Here is a 24,218-nt window from a genome sequence, read left to right as displayed (position 1 = left end):
ATTTAAAACAATTTGGAGATGTGGCCTTATTGAAAGAAGTGTATCTCTGGGGGTAGACCTAAGCCAGGTTCAGTAGCTTTCTTTTCCTGTTGTCCATAGATACAGCTCTAAAACGCTCAGTTATTTCTTTAGCACCATGTCTGCCTATATATATATATATATATATATCCATGTTCCCTACCATGATGACAGTAATAAAGTCTGAAAGTTTATGCAATCCTCAATTAAATATTCTTCTTTATAAGAATTTTCTGTGGTCATGATACCTGTTCACAGAAATAAAACCTTAAGATAGATACTTCTTCCAGGGAACACCCTATTGTTCTAACAGGCGTGACCAGGCTTCTTGTTTTAGGAATTTGAACTTTGGGGCTTTGCATTAGGAAAGTAATTGAATTATTTAGCAGGAGTGTGGAAGACAGTGGTGCTAAAAGCAATGCAGATTAGGATGGCCCAGCTCAAGACATTTCAAAGGGGAAGAATAATAGTATGTGGCCTGGAGACCATTCTTGTGATACTTTTGACTAAGAATGTGGCTTCTTCTGCCTTTGTCAAAACTAAAACCAAAACCAAACAAAACAAAATCTTCTCAAGTCTAAGCTGAAGAATTTTGGATTAATGATATTGGCATAGGAAATTTTAAGAAAGTCTAGTACTGACTATGTCATATGTTTTTGTAGCAAGTCTTATGCGCATCTATAATGAAAAGGGGCAAACTTAGCAAGGAAAATACAAAATATGCAGTTTTTGTAGAAAAAAAGCATCAGAAAGAGTAATGGAGCTAAGTCCATTGCTCAAGAAGATAGAAGGGTTTTTTGGCTGGTTGGTTGGTTGATTGGTTTGGTTTGGGTTGGGTTGGTTTGGTTTTTAAGCCTAAAGTTAAAGGGAATAAACTGAGTGGCTATGTCAAGACAAGACCCCAGCTTGTCCTTTCAACTTATAAAAATGAATTTAAGAAAAACTTAAGCAGTAAAGGAAACCACAGAAAACAAAAAACTGATGAAAATATTTTTGAATGTAGTGACATACAGAACTTGGCAACTTTGGCCTCATAGTTCTAGATTGAGAGTCAAGGATATAAGAAATGGATATGGAATCTCTCTCCACTGCTAAAAAAGCTGCTTAGGCCAGACATGTGTGAGAAGTGTCCCTACATGAAGGTCCAGAGAGGTCATTGCATGAAACTGTGAAGATAAAGCCTGAATTGCATTTGAGACCTAAGATGTTGGAGATACCAAAGCCATGAGATATCTGCCAAGGAGAGATGTAGACTAGATGTGGAAGCAGCCCAAGAGATAGAAGTATGTTGCCATCAACAAAACTGAAAGAAGTTGAAGACTTGAAGATTGCTTTGACATAATACATGGAGATATAGAGTTTGTAGTTTTCCCTGATGATTTTAAGTCTTACTTTGTTCCCATATTTTTCCACTATGCTCCCTTATCCTCTTTTGGAATGGAAATATACATTCTGAGCCACTTTCTACTAGAAGTATGTGATATATGTTTTAATTTTGATTTTATAGGGGGTGATAATTAAGAGATTGCCTTGAGCCTCACAAGAGACTTTGGGATTTGGACTTTTTAAAAAATTTATTTATTTATTCATTTTACAACCCAATATCAGCCCAATATCAGCCCTCCTCTCCTCCCAGTACCCTTAATGCAAGTCCTCCCCCCACTCTGGACTTCGGATTTTTAATGTGTTGGGACTATAATAGACTACGGAGACTTTTGAAGTGTGGCAATTCTAACATATTCCCCATGGGATCCATGTGTCTTTAGACACACTTGACAATGTAAAGGCTGACCACTCCTGAGCACTAGTGATTTGGGAAGAAATGAAGAAAGGAAAGACAGGAAAAGGAAAGGTTCCTTTGTGTTGCTACTGTTCTGCATTGAGTGTCTGTTAAAGCAGACAGAAAAGTTCATGAACATTTTGTCCTTACCTCCTGAATGGGCTGTGTCAAATGTTATAAACTAGGATCAGAGTTCAGGGGCCTCATGCTAAATACTCCTGGGACAAAAAAAAAAAAAAAAAAAAAAAAAAAAAACAAAAAACAAACAAACAAAAAAAAACAGTGCCAAGAGCACACAATAAGGTAATAGAAACAAAGACAGTTCACTGTGGGGAAAAAAATCACTTCTAAGAATGGAAGTGGGCTAGTGATCTAGGAAGAACACTCCAAAGCACTGAGTCATCAAGCTCACACCTTTCTCTAGATTGAATCCTCTTCTTGTTCGTGGACACAAGTCTTTTACAGAAATGCTCCTTTTGTTACTGTAGCTCAGCTTTCTTTTCTTTTCTATTAGATATTTTCTTTATTTACATTTTGAATGATATCCCCTTTCTCAGTTTTCCCTCAAAAAAAAAAAAAAAAAAAAACCCGTTCCCTCCCTCCTTCCCCTGCTCACCAAACCCACCCTCTCCCACTTCCTGGCCCTGGCATTCCCCTATACTGGGGCATAGAATCTTCACAGGACCAAGGGCCTTTCCTCCCATTGATGACTGATTAGGCCATTCTCTGCTACATATGCAGCTGGAGCCATGAGTCCCACCATGTGTACTCTTTGGTTGGTGGTTTAGTCCCTGTGATCTCTGAGGGTACTAGTTAGTTCATATTGTTGTTCATCAGTCCTAAGGGGCTGCAAACCCTTCAGCTCCTTGGGTCCTTTCTCTAGCTCCTTCATTGGGGACCCTGTGCTCAGTCCAATGGATGGCTGTGAGCCTCTACTTCTGTATTAGTCAGGCACTGGCAGAATCTCTCAGAAGACAGCTATATCAGGCTTCTCAGCTTTCTACTCTTTGTTGTTAACTTTTAACTTTGTTGTTAAAGAAATTTTATATGTTGACTTTGATGTCCTTGCTTTCTCATACCACATAGTCAATGTTGGTGAAAGTCTACTGAGTACTTCAAAATAACACTTACTTTACATTTACTAAAAGCATTTTTTTTTTACATTCTGACCATTTTCTTAATGTAGTTATTCATTTTGTTTAAATATCCTTCAATTTCTTACTCTTCTTTGCATATTTTTTATTAAAGGAGAGAATTTTTATTACTGAGAGAAGAGTACCCTTCAAATTTATTTTGAACTAAACCATTTGCCTTTCTTCTGGTGGTCTTTGGATTGAAGTCTCAGGTCTGATTAGAATGGGTTATTGAACTTTTAACTTTACGGATAACTCTACCCACACCTGACTATTTCTTAAACTCCAGATTCAGTTATCCAAATTTCCTCTCAGTGGTTCCTCTTGACAATCCAATGGGCTTGACAAATATTACGTATCTGAAATTATATTTCTTTTTTAAATTTACCCTTCCTCCTGACTTTCATCCTTCAACAAAACAGCATGACCACTTCCCTCATCACATCATAAACTAAAAAGTTCTTTATTATTTCTCCCCTTATGCAAACTCACATGTGTACCTTACCTTGAAAATGGATGCACTTTCTAGTCATATCATACAGTATTTGTCTCCTATCATGCTTTGCATTGCTCTTTTCATAGCCTATATTCTGCCACATTATAGCCTTCAATTTCCTATGGTCTTTTCCAACATAGGACATTTGCTTATATTCTTCCTCATACACAGACTTCACTTCCTCACATCATTGAAGTATATTCTTCTTTTCTTTAAAGGAAAGTCCTTAAAGTAGACATTTTAAGCCACTTTGTTTTTGTGGCATCCCATTCTCGTGTTTGTTTCCATTATTCTCATTTTACCTCAGGATTACATTCGTTGTCTTCCCTAGTAAAAAACAGTATTATGTGTTCCCCCAGATCCAATCCCTTAGTTTTATCCCCAGCTCTGTAGCAGAACACCTGGGAACAGCCTTCCCTGCTGGCATCTCAATTCCTGCTCTATCTCAATGGATCCCAAAGATCTTCCTCTTCTAAACTCCTTCCTCCATTTGTTGCTTTTCCTTACCCCAATTAAAGCAAGAACTCTTTGCTAACATACTCGCCAACCTACCAGAAATCCAGTATCCCACCCTTCAACACCATCAGGCATTCCTTGTAAATATCCCAGATAAGCAGGCAAAAACCATCAAACTCTCCAAAAGCCTAGAGAGAAAAGAGAAACCAAGAAATAAAATACCCACCCAACAAAGGCAAATGCAGAAATCAACACCTAGACCTGTAATCATCCAAAACTCAGATCCCTAGATTCCAGCAGAAAAACACAAAATTAGCCAGGGCAGTATGTCTCCATTGGAGGCCACCCAGCCTACCACATCAGAGTAGCTTAAGAAGAAGAAAAGACTTTAAAGCAACCATTATTAATATGCTAGAGATCCTTCAAAAGGAAATTGGGAAAAACCCCCTTAAAGAATTATAGAAGAATAAAAAAAAATGGAAAAAAAACGAATAAATGTCTTAAAGAAAGTCAGGAAATCACAAACAAACAAACAAAAAACAGAAAATGAATTATTTAAAGAAATTCAAAAAAACACAAGCAAAGAGTTAAAGGAAACAATTAAGAGTGTCTAAGATTAGAAAATGAAAATAAACTCAATAGGGAAAACACAAACTAAGGGAATTCTGGAAATGAAAAATTTAGAAATTCAAACAGGAACTACACAGATGACATTCAGCAACAAAATACAAGAGATCAGAGAGAAAATCTAAGGTGTTGAAGATATGATAGAAGAAATGGATACATCATTCCCAGAAAATGTTAAATCTAAAAATCTCCTGACACAAAGCATCTAGATAATCTGAGATACTATGAAAAGACCAAACCTAGAGTAGTAGGGATAGAGGTAGGAGGAGATACTCAGCCCAAAGGCTGGGAAAATGTTTCAACAGAATTATAAAAGGAGCTTTTTTTTTAATCTAATGAAGAAGATGCCTATAAAGTTGTGAGAAGCATACAGAACACAAAATAGATAGGACTGGAAAAGAAAGTCCCCTTGCCACATAATAATCAAAACACTAAACATATAGAACAAAGAAAGAATATTAAAAGTTGCAAAGGAAAAAAACCAAGTAGCACATAAAGGCAGACCCATTAGAATTATACCTGACTTTACAGTGGAGACTCTAAAAGCCTGGACATATGTGCTGCAGACTGTAAGAGGTCACAGACGCCAAGCCAGATTATATTTAATCACCATTGATGGAGAATATAAGATATTCCATGATGACAATAAATTTAAACAATATCTGTCTACAAACCCAGCCATCCCGAAGGTGTTAAAAGGGAAACTTCAACCTAAGGGGGTTATCAATACCTGTTAAAACATAGATAATAAATAATCTCATACCAGTAAATTAAAAAGGGAAGAAGAAAACTAACTCTCTCTCTCTCTCTCTCTCTCTCTCTCTCTCTCTCTCTCTCTCTCTCTCTCTCTCTCTCTCTCTCTCTCTCTCTCTCTCTGTCCAACCAATACTATCAGCATCAACAAAACTTGATAACACACCTAAAATCTATGAAAAAAAAAAAAAGAAACATCATACCTCATAGGAGTAGACATCAAGAAATAATCAAACTGAGGGCCAGAATCAATAAAAAAGAAATAAAGAGAATATTACAAAGAATCAATAAACTGAAGAGTTGGTACATTTAGAAAAGTCAAAATAATTTTGAAGTTGGACAAACTCTTAATCAAATTAATTAAAAGGTGGATCAAGAAGATCCAAATTAATAAAATTAGAAATGAAGGGTGACGTAGCAGACACTGAGGATCCAGAGAATCACAAGAACATACTTTTAAAACCTGCATTCTACCAAATTGGAAAATCTAAAAGAAATGGATAATTTTTCAATAGGCACAACTTCTCAAAGTTAAATTAAGATTAGATAAGCAATTTACTCACACATCTAACCTCTAGTGAAATAGAAGCAGTCATTAAAAAATCAACCAAAACCAAAGAACAAACAAACAAAAAACCCAAACCTTAGAGCTAAATGGTTTTAGAACATAATTCTACCAGTCACTCAAAGGATAATTAATGTTAATCTCCTCATAAGATTCCACAAAAAAGAAACATAAGGAATGCTGACCAATTCATTTTATAAATCCACAGATACACAAACCACATAATAGCCCAACACAAAAGAAAATTACAGACCAATATCTCTTCTGAGCATAGATGCAAAACTACTCAATAAATACTCGCACATTGAAATCAAGAACACATCGAAAAGATCACCTACTAGGAGAAGAAGGCTTCATCTCAGCAAGTCAGGGATAGAGCTACACCTGACATGAAAATCAGTAGACGTAATCCACCTCACAAACAAACTAAAAGAAACAATACATGATCATCTCATTTGATGCAGAAAAGACCTTGGACTAAATCCAACCTCCCTTCAGTATAAAAGTCCTGGAGAGATTAGGGATGCAAGAGACATACCTAAACATATTAAAGGCAATTTACAGCAAACCTATTGCCAACATTCATTTAAGCAGACATAATTTCAAAGTAATTCCACTAAAATCAGGAACCATCTACTCTTTCCATAGCTATTTAATATAGTACTTGATATTTTGACTAGAGCAATAAGAGAACTGAAGGAGTACAAATCAAGAAGATGCAAACTAAAAAGTAAGAAAATCAAAGTATAGTTATTTGAAGACGATATGATCATATACATAAACGATCCTAAAACTTCCACCAGGGAACTCCTACAACTGATAAACACTTTCAGCAATAATGCTGGATACAACTGAAAAAAATCAGTAGCCCTTTTATATACAAATGCCAATTGAACAGAGAAAGAAATTAGGAACAAAAGACCTATGCACAATAGCATCCATCAAGTTATATAAAATGTTGGGGAAACTCTAACTTAGCAAAGGTATAAGAAAACCTTGTATAATAAAAATTTCAAGAATTTGAAGAAAGAAATTAAAGAAGATATCAGAAGATTAAAATCATCAATGCTCATGGATTGGTAGGATTAGCCTAGGAAAGATAGTCATCCTACCAAAGCTAACCTACAGATTCAATACAATCTTCATCAAAATTCCAACACAATTCTTACAGACCTTGAAATGACAATCCTCAACTTCATATAAAAACAAAACACAAAAATAAGGTAGCTAAAATCAATTCTGAATAATAAAAGAACTTCCAGAGGTCTAAACATCCCTGATTCAAGTGGTACTAGAGAGATTCACTAATGAAAACTACATGTATTCACATAAAAATAGGCATGTTCTTCAATAGAATTGAATTGAAATCCCAGACAAAAATCCACATACATATGCACATGTGTTTTTTGTTTTTGTATTTGTTTTTAATAGAGAAGCTAGAAATAGACATTGGGCAGGGGGAAGACATCATTTTCACCAAATAGTACTGGTCTAACTGGATGCCAGCATATAGAAGAATGCAAATTGATTCTTATCAATCATCCTTCACAAAACTAAAGTCCAAGTGGATCAAAGACCTTAACATAAAACCAGATACACTAAACCTAATAGAAGAGAAAGTGGGAATAACCTTTAACTTAATTAGCAGAGGAGAAAACTTTCTGAACAGAATACCAATAACATAAACAATAAGGTTGACAATAAAAGGGAACTTGTGAAACAGAGAGGCTTCTGTAAGGACAAGAACACAGTTAATTGAATAAAGTGGCAGCCTACAGCATAAGAAAAGATTTTTACCAACACCATATCTGATAGAGAACTAATATCCAAAATATGTAAAGAATTAAAAAAAAACAATATAAAAACCTAATTTAACAATGGGGTACAGAGAATTCTCATCAGGGGAAACTCGAATGACTGAGAAACAATTGAATGTTCAACATCCTTAGCCATCCAAAAATCCAAATCAAAACTACTTTGAGATTCCATCTTACACCTGTTAGAATAACTAAAATTAGTAACACAAGACACAGCTCATGCAATAATGAGGAGTAATGGAAACACTCCTCCAATGCTGGACAGAGTGTGAACTTGTAAAGCTACTTCAGAAACCAATTTGGAGGTTTCCTAGAATGTTCGGAATCAATTGACTTCAAATCCAAATATACTCTTGGGCATGCTCTATCATACTATAAGGACACTTTCTCAACTATGCTCATTACAGTTTTATTTTTAATAACCAGAACCTGGAAACAACCTAGATGTTCCTTAACAACAACAACAAAATGAATAAAGAAAATGTAATATATTTACACAATGGAATATTACTCAGTTGTTTAAAAACTTGGCTTCATGAAATTTGCAGGGAAATGAATGGAACTATAAATCATCCTGAGTGAGGTAACCAGACCCAGAAAGACAAACATGGCATATAAACATTAATAAGGGGGCATTAGACATTACTTAAATAACTAAGCTGTAATTGGTAGACCAAGAGAGGTTAGGAAAAGAGTAGGGCTCTAGTGAGGAATCATGAATCTTCCTGAGATTGGGAAATAGAATAGATTTTATAGACTAGGAGTTGGGAGATATGGTAGGAGAGAGAGGAGATAGCCCAAAGTAATAATATAAAAAAACTCCTTCAAAAGATGATTGTATTTGTTTATCTCTCTCTCATACTCATCTAGCCTCAAACAGTGCTTAATACAGCAAAGGCATCAATATGTATCTACTGAATATTTGACCAGGCCTTTATTCTCAGGATGAGGGATTTGAAATAGATTTATTTTTTCATATTTTGGCAATATTACTCTGGAAAATGTGAAGGTAATAATAATAATAATAATAAATGCATATATGAAGACAATTCCACCTAACGGTGATCATTTGACCCATATTTATGATACTGAAGATGAAGAGAGATTGGATACCATGAAGGTGTAAAGAATACCAATTACATTTCTTTTTAATGCAGTTGAATGTTTGCGCCACTTACTGAGGTATAAAAGGCTACTTATTGGCAGGAAAGGCTGTGAGATCCAACTTGGAAATACTGATCCTGATGTAGGCTAGCCATACTCAAGTAAATAAATCAAGGTTTGATTGTATACTAGGCAAACAATACATTCATGTTCATTTCAAAACTTGAGTTTGGGCTGAGAATGTCTCCTATTTCATAGTGCCTTTCTTCATGCTTAGGTCTAACTGTCTTGGTCTATAACCTCCGAGTTTGGACAGGGTTGGAGACATATTTGGTAGTCTTCTGGGAATGTAATGTACATACCTGGAAAGGACACTGTGCTTAAGAAGAAAGTAAAAAATGAAATGAAATGAAATGGATCAAAGACCAATAATAACATTGAGAATGTAGAATCTGTGAAGATGATAAAGATAGATCTATTGCTATTAAAGACAAAAAAAAATAACCAGAGACAATGATTCCTACATTTTTATATAAAAAGATGAGAAATAATTCTAATTTGGCAGAGCCTAAACATAATTCAATGTCAATGAGTAGTATTAATATTTTTCTTATTCTGTGGTCCCACTGTCTCTTCCAAAATATCATTCTCCAAGGCAGCATGGATATAGTATTAAAAGAAAGTGATTGGAACATAGGGAAAATGAGAGAGCACAGGGTGCTGAACCAAGCCTGATCAAAGAAGGAAAATTATTGATACTTTTTAGCAAAATACACTGTGGGGCTATCTGGGCAGGTATGAATTATATAAGCTATAATGGCGGCATAGTCTGGAAAGATTTAGAAGCTAGCCTTCCAGAGACACTGGACATCGACAGTAAGCAATATAATGCCAAGCACTCAGCAAAATCTTTATAAATATGACTCACAGAGAATGTAAGGTAGTAGCTTGACTCTCAATTAAGTCAGGGTTCTCACACCTACTATTTTGTTAGGAAGAATAGTGAATCCTCAAAAATGTCATGCACAAACTTCCGAACTTATGAATGTTACCTTAAACAAAAAATAGAACTTTGTGTATGTAATTAAGGATCTTGAAATGGAAACATTACTGTAGGCTATCTCTGTGGTCCCATTCTTACCACAAGGTTCTTCAACAACAAGAAGCAGAAATGTCTGATTAGAAAATAGATTAGAGATCCTCCTGAGATGGCTTTAACGATGGAGAGACCATGAGCCAAGGAATGCAAGTTGCATTTATAAAGTGAAAAAGACACTAAATGGAATTCTGCTCTAGTTATCCTGAAGGAACCCAGACTGGATGGCACTGTCTTTAGCCTAATAAAACTCATCTCAGACTTCTGACCTACATGAGCATAAAAAGGCAAACTGACCAGACTTCAAGTTACTACATTTATGGTAATTTTTACAATAGCAATAGGAATTTTGCTCATACTCAGAAATGTAAGCTAGTGTATTGACTGGTTTTGTGTCAAGAAAATGCCTCCATGAGGTCCAGCTGTAAGGTACTTTCTCAATTAGTGGTCAAAGGGGGAGGGCCCCTTGTGGGTGGTACCATCTCTATGCTGGTGGTCTTGGATTCTATAAGAAAGCAAGGTGAGCAAGCCAGGGGAAACAAGCCAGTAAGTAACATCCCTCCATGGCCTCTGCATCAGCTCCTGCTTCCTGACCTGCTTGAGTTCCAGTCCAGACTTCCTTTGGTGATGACCAGCAATGTGGAAACATAAGCTGAATAAAACCTTTCCTCTCCAACTTGCTCCTTGGTCATGATATTTTGTGCAGGAATAGAAACCTTGAATAAAACAGCTAGTGTACATTTTTCATGATCTGAAATCCTTTTCTGAAAATAGTTTCCCAAGTGTCCAGATTCCTGGTTCTGGGCTGTGCTGAGAAGATACACTCAGATGAATATTTTAACAAACTTACATATTTTTAACTAAAAATGACTGAGAAAGAATCCACAAAAGAATGGTGGTGAATCACAAAGCCAGGCATCATGAGAACGGTAGGAGAGCCCAATTTTCTTACATATTTAGTAGTATTTACCTTCTTTATACTAGTTTGTTTGAAAACATAAATGAACCACTCTAAGCTGAGCACAGTTTATGGTCAAAAGAATAGTTCATCTAATCATGGTAATATAGGTATACAAATTATATTATAGGCTATTATTATAAGTAAATGGAGCTCATGAAATGAAAAGATGTCTATTTCTTCAATCATAAATCAGAAATTCATTTGTTAGTCACTCACTAATCAAGTAATTTGTAGTTGTGGATCAGTTGAACATTGCAGGAGTTACTGAGAAGTCATCATAAGAATAACCAAGAGATCTATTTTTACTAGTATAAAAAACAAACAAACAAAAAAAACCAAAACAACAACAACAAAAAAAAAACCCTAGTGTTTAATTCCAGAACTTTGGAAGCAGAGGCAGGAAGATCTCAGAGTTCAATCTGGCCCTGGTCTACTGTGTGAGTTCCAGGACAGCCAAGGTTACACAGAGAAACCCTGGCTCAAAACGAAACAACAACAACTACAACAAATGTTCTCTTATGATACTGCAAACGTTTGTTTTTGTTGTTTTCCTCCCACACTTTTACCCACTCTATCCCTCCTATACCCTGTCAATTCTTCAAGCCTATTTTTCATTTTCAGTTTACCTGTGACCTTCTGTTCTATTATCCTTTTCTGGATATCCTGTCCCCACTCCTGCTGTCTCCTATCTGGTATCACAGTCTATATCAACTCTCAGAACCCATATTTATATAAATACAAACCTAAAAATTAAGGTATGATCCACATGTTTGAAAGAACAGGATGTTTTTTTTGTCTTTTTGAGACTGGGTCATCTCAACTACAACAATATTTTCCAATTCTATTCAATATTTTCCATATTCCTACAGATTCCATGACTTCCTTTTCATTAGTATTTGAATAAAATTCTATTGTACATAGAACATTGCAGCAATAAACATGGATGTGCAAGGAACTCTGTGGTAGGACATAGAGACCCTTGGGGATATACTCAGGAGTGGTATGGCTAGGTTATATGGTAGCTTTATTCTTAATTTTTTGAGGTACCTCCACTGAACTTAATACTAGTTGCACTACTTTACATGCAAATAGTCATGGTGATAACCATCTTATTATTATAGAAAGGACCTATAAGTTTCCCTAAGGAAATACTATTAAAGTATTCACCTCAATAAGAATAAGAAACCAACCATAAGATAGAATATTCCAGGTAGGGAGAAGAGCCAGTGACTCAGGAGATGGTGCCAACACATGATAGAGCACATTGCACTAAGATAGACATGAATGTAAGTTTTTTGGTTTGTTGCAAATTGAATATGTCATGTAAAGTAAGTTATGCATCTGAGACTGAGTTGTATGGTATATAAAATAGGATGAGAAGTATCCTTCACTGAAACATGATAAAAACTAGTTTATTTTATTTTATTAAATAGTATTTGTGGAAATGCTTAGCACAGATTGGAGAGCCCAACACACTTTAAACTCTTCCTTTGAAGAAAAGGATACATAATGTTCACCTATGCATGTCTATTTTGAAGGCACCTTCCTGTAAGGTTTATAGGAAATTGCACTAAGAAGTCACTTGGGGACTTGTACTAGCTAGTTTCTTTTTTCTTTTTGTCAACTTGACACAAACTAAAGTCACTTGGGAAGAGAAAGCCTCAAATGAGTCATTGCCTCCATCAGATTGAACTGTGGGAATGTTTGTGGATCATTTTCTTGATTAATGATTGATGTGGAAGGATCCAATCCACTGCAAGTGGTGCCATCCCTGGGCAAGGTAGTCCTGGGTTGTACAGGAAAGTAAGTGAATTCACAGTGCTTCTCCATAGCCTCTGCTTCAGTTCCTACTTCCAGGTTCCCTTACTTGAGCTCCCACCCTTACATCCTTCAGTGGTGCACTGTGACCTCGAAGTGTCAGCCAAATCACCCCTTTCCTCCTCTAAGACTTTTTTTTGAGGGGGGTTGAGGGTTGGTTGGTTGATTGGTTGGACTGGGATTTTTTTGGGTGTTTCTTTCTTTGTTTGTTTTCTGTTTGTCATGGTATTTTAGCACAGCAAAAACAAACTAGGACAAGAAGACTCACAATCTATTTACACTTGAGAGAAGAGATGAAACATTGAAATGAGATGAAAGTCTGAGGGACCATATCTCCACATAGGAACAAGACCTTTGAGATGAAGATATGGGGGCATAGAATAGACGGTGATGTTGTTCAGGAGGCCAGCATTATAAAGGAAAATAGCATAATTTTGATACTATTCAACTCTAATTTCTCAGTCTGAGAGCAATATCTTCCTTTGGTTACTTTCCCAAACCAACTAATTAAAAATGTCTTCTCCCAGTGAGAAAGCATGATTGACAACCACCATCTCTTAAACTTACAGCTGTTAAACAATGTGTTTCTTTTATTCTAGCATTTGCACAAATAACGGATGGACTGTCATCGCTCTGCAAAATTATCTGAGCACAGCTTTGGACATGGTATGATGCTTTCTTAAGCCCATCTGGGACATGAATATCCATGGTGAGCTGGCTGGGTCAGCCACAGCAGTAACCAGGATAATTGCTTAATACAGTGAGAGACCACTATGATACATGGAAACACCATCAGGAGGCAGAGTTTCCCTAGGAAACCAGCAGCTTTCCTAGAAGGTGTGCCTAGAGCAGCTCTCTGGAGGGGACAGAGAAATCTGGATTCCAAGGAGCAAAAGGGATTGTGGTAGTTTGAATGAAAATGGCCCCATAGGTTCATAGGGACTGCAAGATTAGGAGGTGTGGCCTGGCTGGAATAGGGGTAGCTTTGTTGGAGTAATTGTGTCTCAGTCACTTCTGGTGTTTGTATCCAAATGTAGAACCTCTCCAGCACCATGTCTGACTACATGCTGACATGCTCCCCGCCATGATGATAATGAAGTAAACCTCTGAAACTGTAAGCCAGCCCCAATTAAATGTTTTCCTTTAGAAGAGTTGCCTTGGTTGTGATGTCTCTTCACAGCAACAGAAACCCTAACTAAGATAGGAATCACAAATAAATATCTGTAATGTGCCAGACCCTCAACAGAGAACTGTACAGAATGCAAAATTCAGCAAAAATTTGCTTTATTTCATTAAAGTTCACATTTCATTATCTTATCATCCATGTCTGACCCATATGATCTGTCTTCCATTCATCTTTCTCACTAAAACTGGCTATCCTGGTACAAGACAATGTGTCTACTATTCAAATGCAAGCCATTGTCTTTCTTACCACTGATGTCTCTCTTGGATACAATATGATATATAGAATATTATTTTATTGTTGCTTTTTTTCTGTTCTGTATTCATCTCTTTTTCTGTATCTCTGCCCCTTTGATATTTTAGACTCCTGAGAGTCATTTTGAGTTCCTTTTATTCCTTCTTGCATTTTCTCCTGACAATTCAGCCATGACCATGAAACCAGATGCTAACTAAATGTTGAACACTCTTCCTGGCACAAATGTTTATGCTTTCTCAAAATTCATATATCCATGGGTTATAAATAGGTCGTCTTTTTTCTCTCAACAGCTCAGAGAACTAAAAGGACATTTTGCATTATCTGATCACTTTTCAACTTAAACACACACTTCCTCAGGTAATTATAATGGATCAAGAGCCACCTTAGCAATGTTAGATTTAAATCAGCACAAATTCTGATCCCACGATAAGGAAAGACACATGTAACTCACTGATTAGCAAACTGGCTTCTCTTGACCTTTTCAGGTGTTAAGCTCATTTAAGATCCCCTATAGTTTTGTGTATTTTTAGGTTTCTCAGAGATGTTTTATAAGTACAAAAGAGATTAAGATTCTCATGAATTTATTTTCATCTGCTACTGAAAGAATACACAAAATTTAAATAACTTCATCTTTGCATAAACATTTCTAGCTCTGTAGTGTGTTGGTATGAGAAACATAGTAAACTTATTACTCTGTATGTGTCTCTCTCCATCTCTGTCTCTACTTCTGTCTCTAAATTATGTATATGTCTCAGAGTCAAATGTATTTATGTCTAAGCACATTTGTTGTACAATAGTCAGTGTGCACATATAGAAGAAGCCTCATGTCAACACTGGGTGTCTTCTTTCACAGCCCATCTTATTTTGGGGACAGGGCCTTTCAGTAAGCCCAGAGATGGCTAGCTATTCAGGAATACTCTGGGATTTGTTTCTGTGCCACATCAGTATTATAGTCACATGGCTTTTACGTGGGAGCTGGGGATCCAAACCCAGGTGCTTATGTTTATGCAGCAAGCACTTTAGCCAATGATCCATGTCCTTGCCCACTTGGTCTCATTCTCAACTGTGTACTTCATTGACATTTGTGTAATTTTTGTAATGAATTGTGTTGGCTGATTTTACATCAACCTGAAACAAGCTTGAATTATCTGAGAGGAGGGAACTTCAATTGAGAAAATGCCTCCATAGCATCTGTAGGGCATTTCTTAACTGATGTGAATAGTTATGGAAAGAAGATCCACCTCATTGCAGGTGATGCCATCCCTAGTCAGGAAGTTGTACTGAGTTGTATAAAAAGGCAAACTGCAAAGACCATGATGAAAAGCCAGTAAGCAGCACCCTTCCATGCCCTCTTCATCAGATTTCCACCCCATCTGAGTTCCTGTCAGGACATCCTTTAACAATATACTACAACGTGGAAGTGTGAGTCAAATAAACCCCTGCTTCCCAACTTGCTTTTGGTCATGATGTTTCATCCCAGCAATAGAAATGCTAAACTAAGACATAAATTTTGTCAAGGTCAGCTGTAGATGAGAATGGTGAAATTAAGATGGATTTTGGCCATAATGCAAAGCAAGAAACAACTTTTATTTTTAAACTTCTTAGAAATTCTTACCCAAATAAGATGTCACTTTCCATACTGTATTTCCTGAAAATATGTCTAAGGTGGTCAGTGAGAATTCTGAAAGGCAGAATGAGAAAGACCAATACCACACTGACTAGCAAGCCTAACTCAGAGAAACAACCTAAGGGCAACATATCTCAGGTCTTCCTTTCTCACTGAATGGAAAACAAGAACTCATGCCCAATATTTTCTAGATTCACAAAACTCACAAGGTAAAACATCCCAGCAAGGGTAGTTCCTCGGCCGGATTGAATGGTGGGCCCTCTGACATGAAAGAGGTAGTACGTACCATCAATTACAGATTTCACTATTGTGTGTTGATGGGAACTTTATACACGACAGTGGAGCACCAAGCAGTTACATGCACTTTACAAACCGGCACTATATGCATTGCCAGCTTTACACGTATGGTATTGAGACAGTGTGATCAGGACTTCCATCCAGGTCTTGTCATCTGTCTTCATGAAAGATATATATGTAAATAGGATGTGTGAAGATGTTGTTTCACTAAATACAAACTTTTTTTTATTAGTTACTTTTGTGTGACTATGACAAAATGCCTGGCAGAAATCACTTGTGAGAGAAAAGGGTAATTTCAATTTATAACTATATACATTTTCAATGCCTCAGGGGGGTGGAGGTTAGGCATAGCAGAGTTCACAGTGGCGGGGACATATGGCAGAAGCTCTTCACGTCACGGTAGACAAGGAAACAGAAAAGAACTAAAATCAGGTTCTGGCTAAAACTTTTAAAGTCCCTTCTCGACTGGCCTCCTTTGTCTGGCTAGAGACCAAGATTTAAATACACAAACCTCAAGGGGACATTTCAAGTCATAATAACAGCATATACTACAAAATATCTTTTACATATTCAAGTAAAGCAAGAACATTATATGGACAGCATGCTTTTTCTTTAGCCATCTTTTAACTTAATCACTAGCCCCATTAGTAAAGTAGCAAGAGCAGCATTATGAACAGACGTTTAAGAACACAGATTCCATCTTTTCAGGATTCATATTATTTCTGTGTGTGCTAACTGCCCTACCAAAATCATCACTTGACAATGAAACTCTGATCCAGAGACTTTCACTAAGTGATGGCAATCCAAGTTCACCAAACTTCTTCCATTTTACATATGCATATACATATACAATGTGTGTGTCTCATTAAGTTGAATAGATATTTTTCTTTTACTGAAAATATATTTTTCTTTTTTTTGATTTTTAGAACATTAATTTTTTATTTAATTGGCTTATAAACTATAAAAATCTTCCATCCAAAGTTATACAATTAAGAATATTTGAAAAGTTTCACAGTCTTGACACTAATTCTTGAACAGTTTCAACATATAAATATAAACAGCAGTCCTTTCATCTCATGATTTACCCCTGAGTGAGGTAACCCAATCACAAAAGAACAAACACGGTATGCACTCTCTGATAAGTGGTTATTAGCCCAGAAGTTTGGAATACAGGAAGAACAACCCACAAACCACAAGGAACTCAAGAAGAAGGAAGACCAAAAGAAAATATATTTTTCATGAACAAAATATTTTCCTTAAAAAGATTTATTTATTTTATTTTATGTATGTAAGACAACATTATAGCTGTGCAGATAGTTGTGAGCCTTCATCTGGTTGTTGGAAAATGACTTTTTTGAACCTCTGCTCACTCCGGGTCAGCCTTGCTCTCTCTGGTCAACCCTGCTCATTCAGTCCCTGCCCACTCTGGCCCAAAGATTTATTATTATAAATAAGTACACTGTAGCTGTCTTCAGATGCACCAGAAGAGGGCGTCAGATCTCATTACAGGTGGTTGTGAGACACCAGTTGGTTGCTGGGATTTGAACTCAGGACCTTTGAAAGAGCTGTCAGTGCTCTTACCTGCTGAGCCACCTCACCAGCCTGTTTCCTCTCACTTTTCCATCCCCTCTGAGTCTACTCCTTTTCTATCTTTCATTAGAAAGGAAAAGGCTTCTAAGAGATAACAACCAATCATGACAAAATTAAGTATAATAAGGTAAAACAAAAACCATCATAATAAAATTGGACATAGAAGAGAAGAGCCCCAAGAGTAGACACAAGAGTAGACACAAAAGTTAGAGATACAGTAGTTCTTACAATCAGATTCCCGTGAAAATACTAAGTTAATAGCTATGATATATATGCATGGGACCTGGTGCAGACCCAGGAAGTCCCTGTGCTTGATGCTTCAGTCTCTGTGAGCTCATATGTGCCTTTCTTAGCTGATTCTTGTTCTCCTGTTGCCCTCCATCCTCTCTGACCCTTACACTCCTTGTGTCTCCTCATCTTCTGAGCTCTGAGGAGAGAAATTTCATGGAGACCTCCCATTTAGCATCTTTCTCTACATAATATCGGGCTATGGGTATCTGTATATGTTCCTATCTGTTGCAAGAGGAAGCATCTCTGATGACTACTGGATAAGGTACTGATCTATGAGTATAGCAGAATATTATTAAGAGTCACAAAGATCCACCACAGCGACTCTGTTTCCTGTCATAACGCCGCTTTCCCTGGGCATACAAAGAATCTTTGCCCTTCTTGTACTGTGTCACCTTGTGGGGTTAGTGCTTCCCACATTTCTTGCAGAAGGTCCAGCGGGTCTTAGGAACATTCACCATGTTCGCAGGAGCGCTATCAGCTGGCAACAGGTCTGTGGAGCCGCCCATGTATCACCACAGGTTCTGGATGCTACCACTATCTAGTTTCTAGTCCTTGATTACTCTGGCAGTGTCAAGTGTGGGTCCCTTCTCTTCAGTGGGACAAATGTCAAATCAGACTGTTCTCACAAGTTCTGTGCACTCAGTGCCCCAGCATATTTTGCATGCAGGACAGATTGTAGATTAAAGGCTTTGAGGCTGGGTTTGTTTTTAAGTTTCTCTTTTCATAGCCCTGCAGGGTACCTTTAGTCACAAAACAAACAAACAAACAAAAACTGGACTTAGAATGTCGAGGTGAGGGCTCCACATAGGCACCAGCTGGAATTCTCCATGTTCAATGAGCTGTGTGTTTGTTATCCTTGGCAATAGGACTCCACTCTCAGAGTATATAAAGCAACCTTTTATCTTAGTAACACATTGGATTCTTTGGGGGATTTCCACGAGTCAAAAACTCAATTGACTGCAACCCAACCCTTCCACTGGAAGCATCAATTATCTTCCTGCAAACAATGGCCAATTGAATCTTCACATTCCCCATAACTAGAAGCCCTCATTAGGATCACCACCATAGATTCCAGGAAATTTTCACTGCATTAGGTTTCCCCATAATCACAAAGAGGAGCCCCAATTATACCCATCTCTGCTCCCAGTCTCTTCCTCTACCCCATCTCCCCATCCCTCTGCTCCCATCCCTACTCAGTCACAATTTGCCCTTAAACCTTATTCTACTTCATCTTCCCAAGGGAGATCCATATGTAACTAAAGGTTAGGTCTGGTTCTTCATTCCAGCCCCATGCTTCCAGAAATATGACTCAGATTCAAAATATATTTACAAATACATAGGCTGTATAGCTAGGCTCTTCTCTAGCTAGATCATAACTTAAATTAACCCATTCATCTTAATATACATTCTGCCATGTGCTCAGGTACCATGTGTCTGTCTCATCACATCTTTCCTGGGCAAATCTCCTACTCCTCACTTTATCTCAGAATTCTTTATGTCTCTGAGATATCCCACCTTCTATTTCCTGCCTAATCCATAGGCCATCAGTCTTATTATTGACAGATGTCACATCCATACAGACATAAGATAATCTCTCTACTTCCATGCATCTCTACTAAAGCACTCCTCTTTACCTAACTCTCTGATTTATCAATCATAGTTTGGTTATTATATACTTAACAGATAATATCCCTCCATAAGTAAATATTTATATTTACTTATTTATATTTACCATATTTATATTTCTGGCTTATCTTACTCAGAATAATTTTTCTGGTTTCATCCATTTGCCTGCAAATTTCACGATGCCATTTTTCTTAACAATTGAGTAATACAGCATTGTGTAAATACACCATATTTTCTTTATCTATTCTTCATTTGTGGTATATCCACAATTTGTGGTATTTCCAGTTTCTGTCTATTGTGAATAAAGCTGTAATGAACATGGTCGAGGAAGTGTCCTTGTGGTAGAATGGAGTATCCTTTGAGTATATGCCCAAGAGTTGTATAGATGGGCCATGAAGTAGATCAATTCCCAGTTTTCTGACTGAAATCATATTCATTTCTATTGTGGCTGTAAAAGTTTGAACTCCCAACAGCATAGGAGTGTTCTCTGGCTCCTCATCCTTGCCAGCATGAACTATTACTTGTGTTTTTGGTCTTAGCCATTCTGACAGATGTAAGATGGAATCACAAAGAAGTTTGGTCTTTCATGTCCCTGATGGTTAAGGATGTTGAACATTTAAGTATTCCTCAGGCATTTGAGTTTTCTCTGAGAATTCTCTGTCTATGTTCGTATCCCATTTCTTAATTGGATTGTTTGATTTTTTGATTCCTTCATAATTTTGGACATTAGTTTTCTATCAGATGTAGTATTGGTCAAAACCTTTTCCCTTCTGTAGGTTTGCTGCTTTGTCTGGATGATAGTGTCCTTTGGTTCACAGAAGCTTTTTTAGTGCATGAGACCCCATTTATAGATTGTTGATCTTAGTGTCTACACAATCAGTCTTTGTTCAGAAACGCATTTCCTGTGTCATTCAATGTTATTTCTTACTTTCTCTTCCTTCTATCAGATTCAGTATATCTTGTTTTATGTTGAAGTCTTTGATCTACTTAGACTTGAGTTCTGTGCAAGGTGGTATGTATGGATCTATTTGCATTATTCTACATGCAAACATTCAATTTGACCATTGGTTAAAGATGCCATCTTTCTTTTTCCCCACAATTTGTATTTCTGGCTTATTTATAATAAATCAGGTGCCTATATGTGTATGGATTTATGTCTGGATCTTCAATTCAATATTATTGATCAACATGCCCATTTTATACAAACTCATGTATTTTTATTACTATATTTCTGTAGTTCAGCTTGAAATCTGGGGTGGTGATACCATCTGGCTTTTATTTTATCTATTCTAAGCTTTTTTGATGTTGTGGGTGGTGGTGGTGGTGGTGGTGGTAGTTTGATTTGGTTTTTATGAGAATGAGAATTATCCTTTTAGGGTCTATAAAGAATTACGTTGGAATATTGATGGGGTTTGCACTGAATCTACAGATAGCTTTTGATATGACAATGAATTTTCTTATGTTAATACTACCAATCCATGAGCATGGGTGACCGTTCCATATTCTGATATCTTCTTCAATTTTTTTCTTCAAAGACTTGAAGTTTTTATTATACAAGGCTGTCACTTGATTGGTTAGAGTTATCCCAAGACATTTTATATAGTTTGGGACTATTGTGAAAGGTGTTATTTCCTTAATTTCTTTTTCACTCCAGTTGACATTTGTATATAGGAAAGTGCTACTGATTTTTTGTTTGTTTGTTTTTAGTTTGTATTGTATCCAGACTCTTTGTTGAAAGTATTTATTAGCTTTAAAAGTTCCTTGATGGATTACAGCACCAGGGAGCCCAGACAGGGAGTTACAGGGATCACCGGCCTTGTGCTGAACAGGCCCTGATAGGCTCTAGGGCTGGGAATGAGCCAGAGACTAGACCTCCATCTGGAGGCCAGGCAGAGGTAGTGCATGCCTTTAATCCAGGGCTTGAGAGGCAGAGGCAAGCAGACTTCTGAGTTCAAAAGACAGCTGAGTCTACAGACTGCATTCTAGGACAGCCAGGGCTATACAGAGAAACCCTTTATGGGGTGGGGGGTGGAGGACATCTAGGATTGTGCCCCTGGATGGGAGTTAGCCTAAGATAAATAAGGTAGATAACCCTGGCATGGGACTTTTTGGTAGGCCAGAGTAAGGAGCAAGCCTAAGAAGACAACCAGACTGGCAACGTGGGGCCCAGATAGAAAGCTAACCTGATATGGACACTAGTCTGGAGCCATGCAGAGAGGCATATCATGTCCAAGATGACCCCTGCCTGGTGCCATAATGTACAAGTAAGCCATAACACTCCTGAGACTGCTCCTGGACACCACTAAGAAGAACAAGTAGGTGGTGGAAAATGAAAGAGAAAGAGAAACAGGATTACGCACAATGAAGAGGGGCAGAACTGGAGACTTGACGGTAGTGAAGAACAGCCTGATGTGAGTAGCCTGGGACCATGGTGGGGTCCTGGACTGTGCTGCTCCTGGGGTCACGTTTGGGTCTGTGGACATGCACCAGATCTGTTACCACCAAATGCCAGGTGGATATCTCTGGTCTGGACAATGAAGAACTAGCCCTTTCCCTCATATGGGCATCCTCAGAGAGCTGGTCTTTGAGACATGAGAGTGGGACAGCTGACTAACACTTGGGACAGCAGGCCCTGCACCTCACATAGGTAAGCACAGTAAAACTGACCTTGATATCAAGGGTATAGGTGAACTGGACCAGAGGATATGAATGTGAGAGAGCTGGCCTCACAACTTGTCTGTGGCGCAGCACGATAAATCTGGGAAAGATGCCCTCCTTCACCCTTGCCCACTGCCACTTTTGGTAAGCAGGAGAGCTAGCCCTGGAAATATAGAGCAGGAATGCCTCTCACCTGCTGCAGCATTCAGGAGAGTGGGCCCTGCACCTCTCCTGGACAGCACAGTAGAACTGGCCCTGAATGTGGGGATTCTGAATGAGATGGCATTGAGGGCTTGAGTTTGGGAGAACTGACTCTGACTCTTGTTTACTGTGTGGTAATGCAGATGAAGGAGAGATACCCTCTTCCTCTTCCTTATCCCTTGTCACCTATGCCAGATAAAAGAACTAGTCCCAGGGTCATGATACTGGGAGAACTGAACCATTGTACCTGTCCCTCGCTGGATACAACACTCACTTGACTATCAGAGTAGAGCTGGCCCTGGTGGATGGGGGGTGACGAAGGGGGTTCCTACAGATTTAAAACTAGAAGATATCCATGACACAGGGCAGCAGCAGGATGTCTGAGAGGGGTCCTAGTGGCATTCCAGTGTTTCTGTATTGATAGAGTAGCTGAAGCCAGAGTCCTCGGACCAGTCATTGCAATGAACATTTGCAAGCAAAGAAGGGTAGACAAAAGGGTGTACTGTGGGACACTCTGTGACACACTACAGCTTCTACACCATTTTTCTTCTGTTATGTGGGAAGTTGCAAAGGTTCAGAGTGGGTATGAGGCAGGGAGATGAGTGGTATTGAGGTGTGTGAAGTAAAATTCACAAAGAACTAATAAACAGTTTTTTAAACAAGAAGTTTCTGTGATGAAAGTTCTAGGGTCATTTATGTCTACTGTTCTATCAACTTGAAATGACTATACTTTGACCTTTCTAATTTGTAGCCCATAGAGGTGTATTTAATTTAAGCCTGTGCCTCCTTCAGTTGTCTTATTGCTCTAGCTAAAACTTCAAGTATTATAGTGAATAACAATGGAGAGAGTAGACAGCCTTGTCTTGTTCCTGACATTAGGGGAATTGCTTTGAGTTTATCTCTATATAATTTGATGATGGCTACAGGCTTGTTGTAAATGGCCTTTATTATATTAAGGTATGACCCTTGTCTACCTCTTCTCTCCAGGACTTTTATCCTGAAGGGGGATTGGAATTTTTCCAAGGCTTTTTCTTCATTTAATGAGATGATCATGTGGAGTTTTCTTTCATTTTACTTAGGCAGTGGATTACATTCACTGATTTTCATATATTGAGCCATCCCTGTATCTCTAGAATAAAGCCTACTTGATCATGGTGGATAATCTTTGTCTAGTGTTCTTGGATTTGATTTGGGAGTATTTTGTTTAGTATTTTTGCACCTATGTTCTTAAGGAAAAGTGAACTGTAATTCTCTTTGGTGAATCATTGCATGGTGTTGGCATCAGAGTATCTGTGGCCTTATAAAATGAGTTGGGCAACATCCCATCTATTTTGATTTTGTGGAATAATTTGAGGAATTTTTTCATCAACTTTCATTTGAAAATCCGGCAGTGATGTGCATTAAAGCTATGTATCCCTGGGCATTTGTTTGGTTTGTTTTATTCTGTTTTAATTTTGTTTTTGGTTTGGTTTTGTTAAGAGTAAACAGTGGCTGTTTCTATTTCACTAAGGATTATAGGTGTGCTTAAATTGCTTGTTTGAGCTTGATTTAACTTTGGTAAATGGTTTCCATTGAGAAAATTACCAATTTCTTTTAGATTTTTTTTAATTTGATGGAGCACATGCTTTTTAAAAGTATGTCCTGTGATTCTCTGGATTTCCTCAATGTCTGTTATTATGTCTACCTTTTCATTTCTAATTTTATTCATTTGGACCTTCTTTCTCTACCTTTTAGTTAATTTTGATAAGGATTTGTGTATCTTGAAAATTGTGTTGCTTCTGCAAACTCTTGGATTCACTGACTGTATTATTCTCCTTTTTATTTTGATTTCAGCCTTCAGTTTGATGATTTCTTGTTGTCTACTCT

The 24,218-nt window shown here is 37.5% G+C and overlaps 1 long non-coding RNA gene across 5 annotated transcripts in view; it reads left to right on the top strand.

Moving 5' to 3' along the window:
* The window catches only part of LOC116084496, an 82,780-nt gene that overhangs the window by 33,678 nt on the left and 24,884 nt on the right, over positions 1 to 24,218 (top strand). For 3 of the 5 annotated variants that reach the window (XR_004116132.1, XR_004116134.1, XR_004116133.1), the window contains exons 2-4: positions 13,224 to 13,290; positions 14,353 to 14,419; positions 21,609 to 21,904. This is a non-coding gene — a long non-coding RNA (uncharacterized LOC116084496). Of the gene's footprint in view, positions 1 to 13,223; positions 13,291 to 13,701; positions 13,739 to 14,352; positions 14,420 to 21,608; positions 21,905 to 24,218 lie in introns of those variants that run through there. The other 2 variants (XR_004116136.1, XR_004116135.1) reach the window with 2 other exon arrangements.

The sequence above is a fragment of the Mastomys coucha genome, unplaced genomic scaffold (genome assembly GCF_008632895.1).
Source record: "Mastomys coucha isolate ucsf_1 unplaced genomic scaffold, UCSF_Mcou_1 pScaffold9, whole genome shotgun sequence".
Lineage (NCBI taxonomy): Eukaryota > Metazoa > Chordata > Mammalia > Rodentia > Muridae > Mastomys > Mastomys coucha.
Note: the sequence above shows the minus strand (reverse complement) of the source record. Positions and strands in the feature narration are given on the sequence as shown.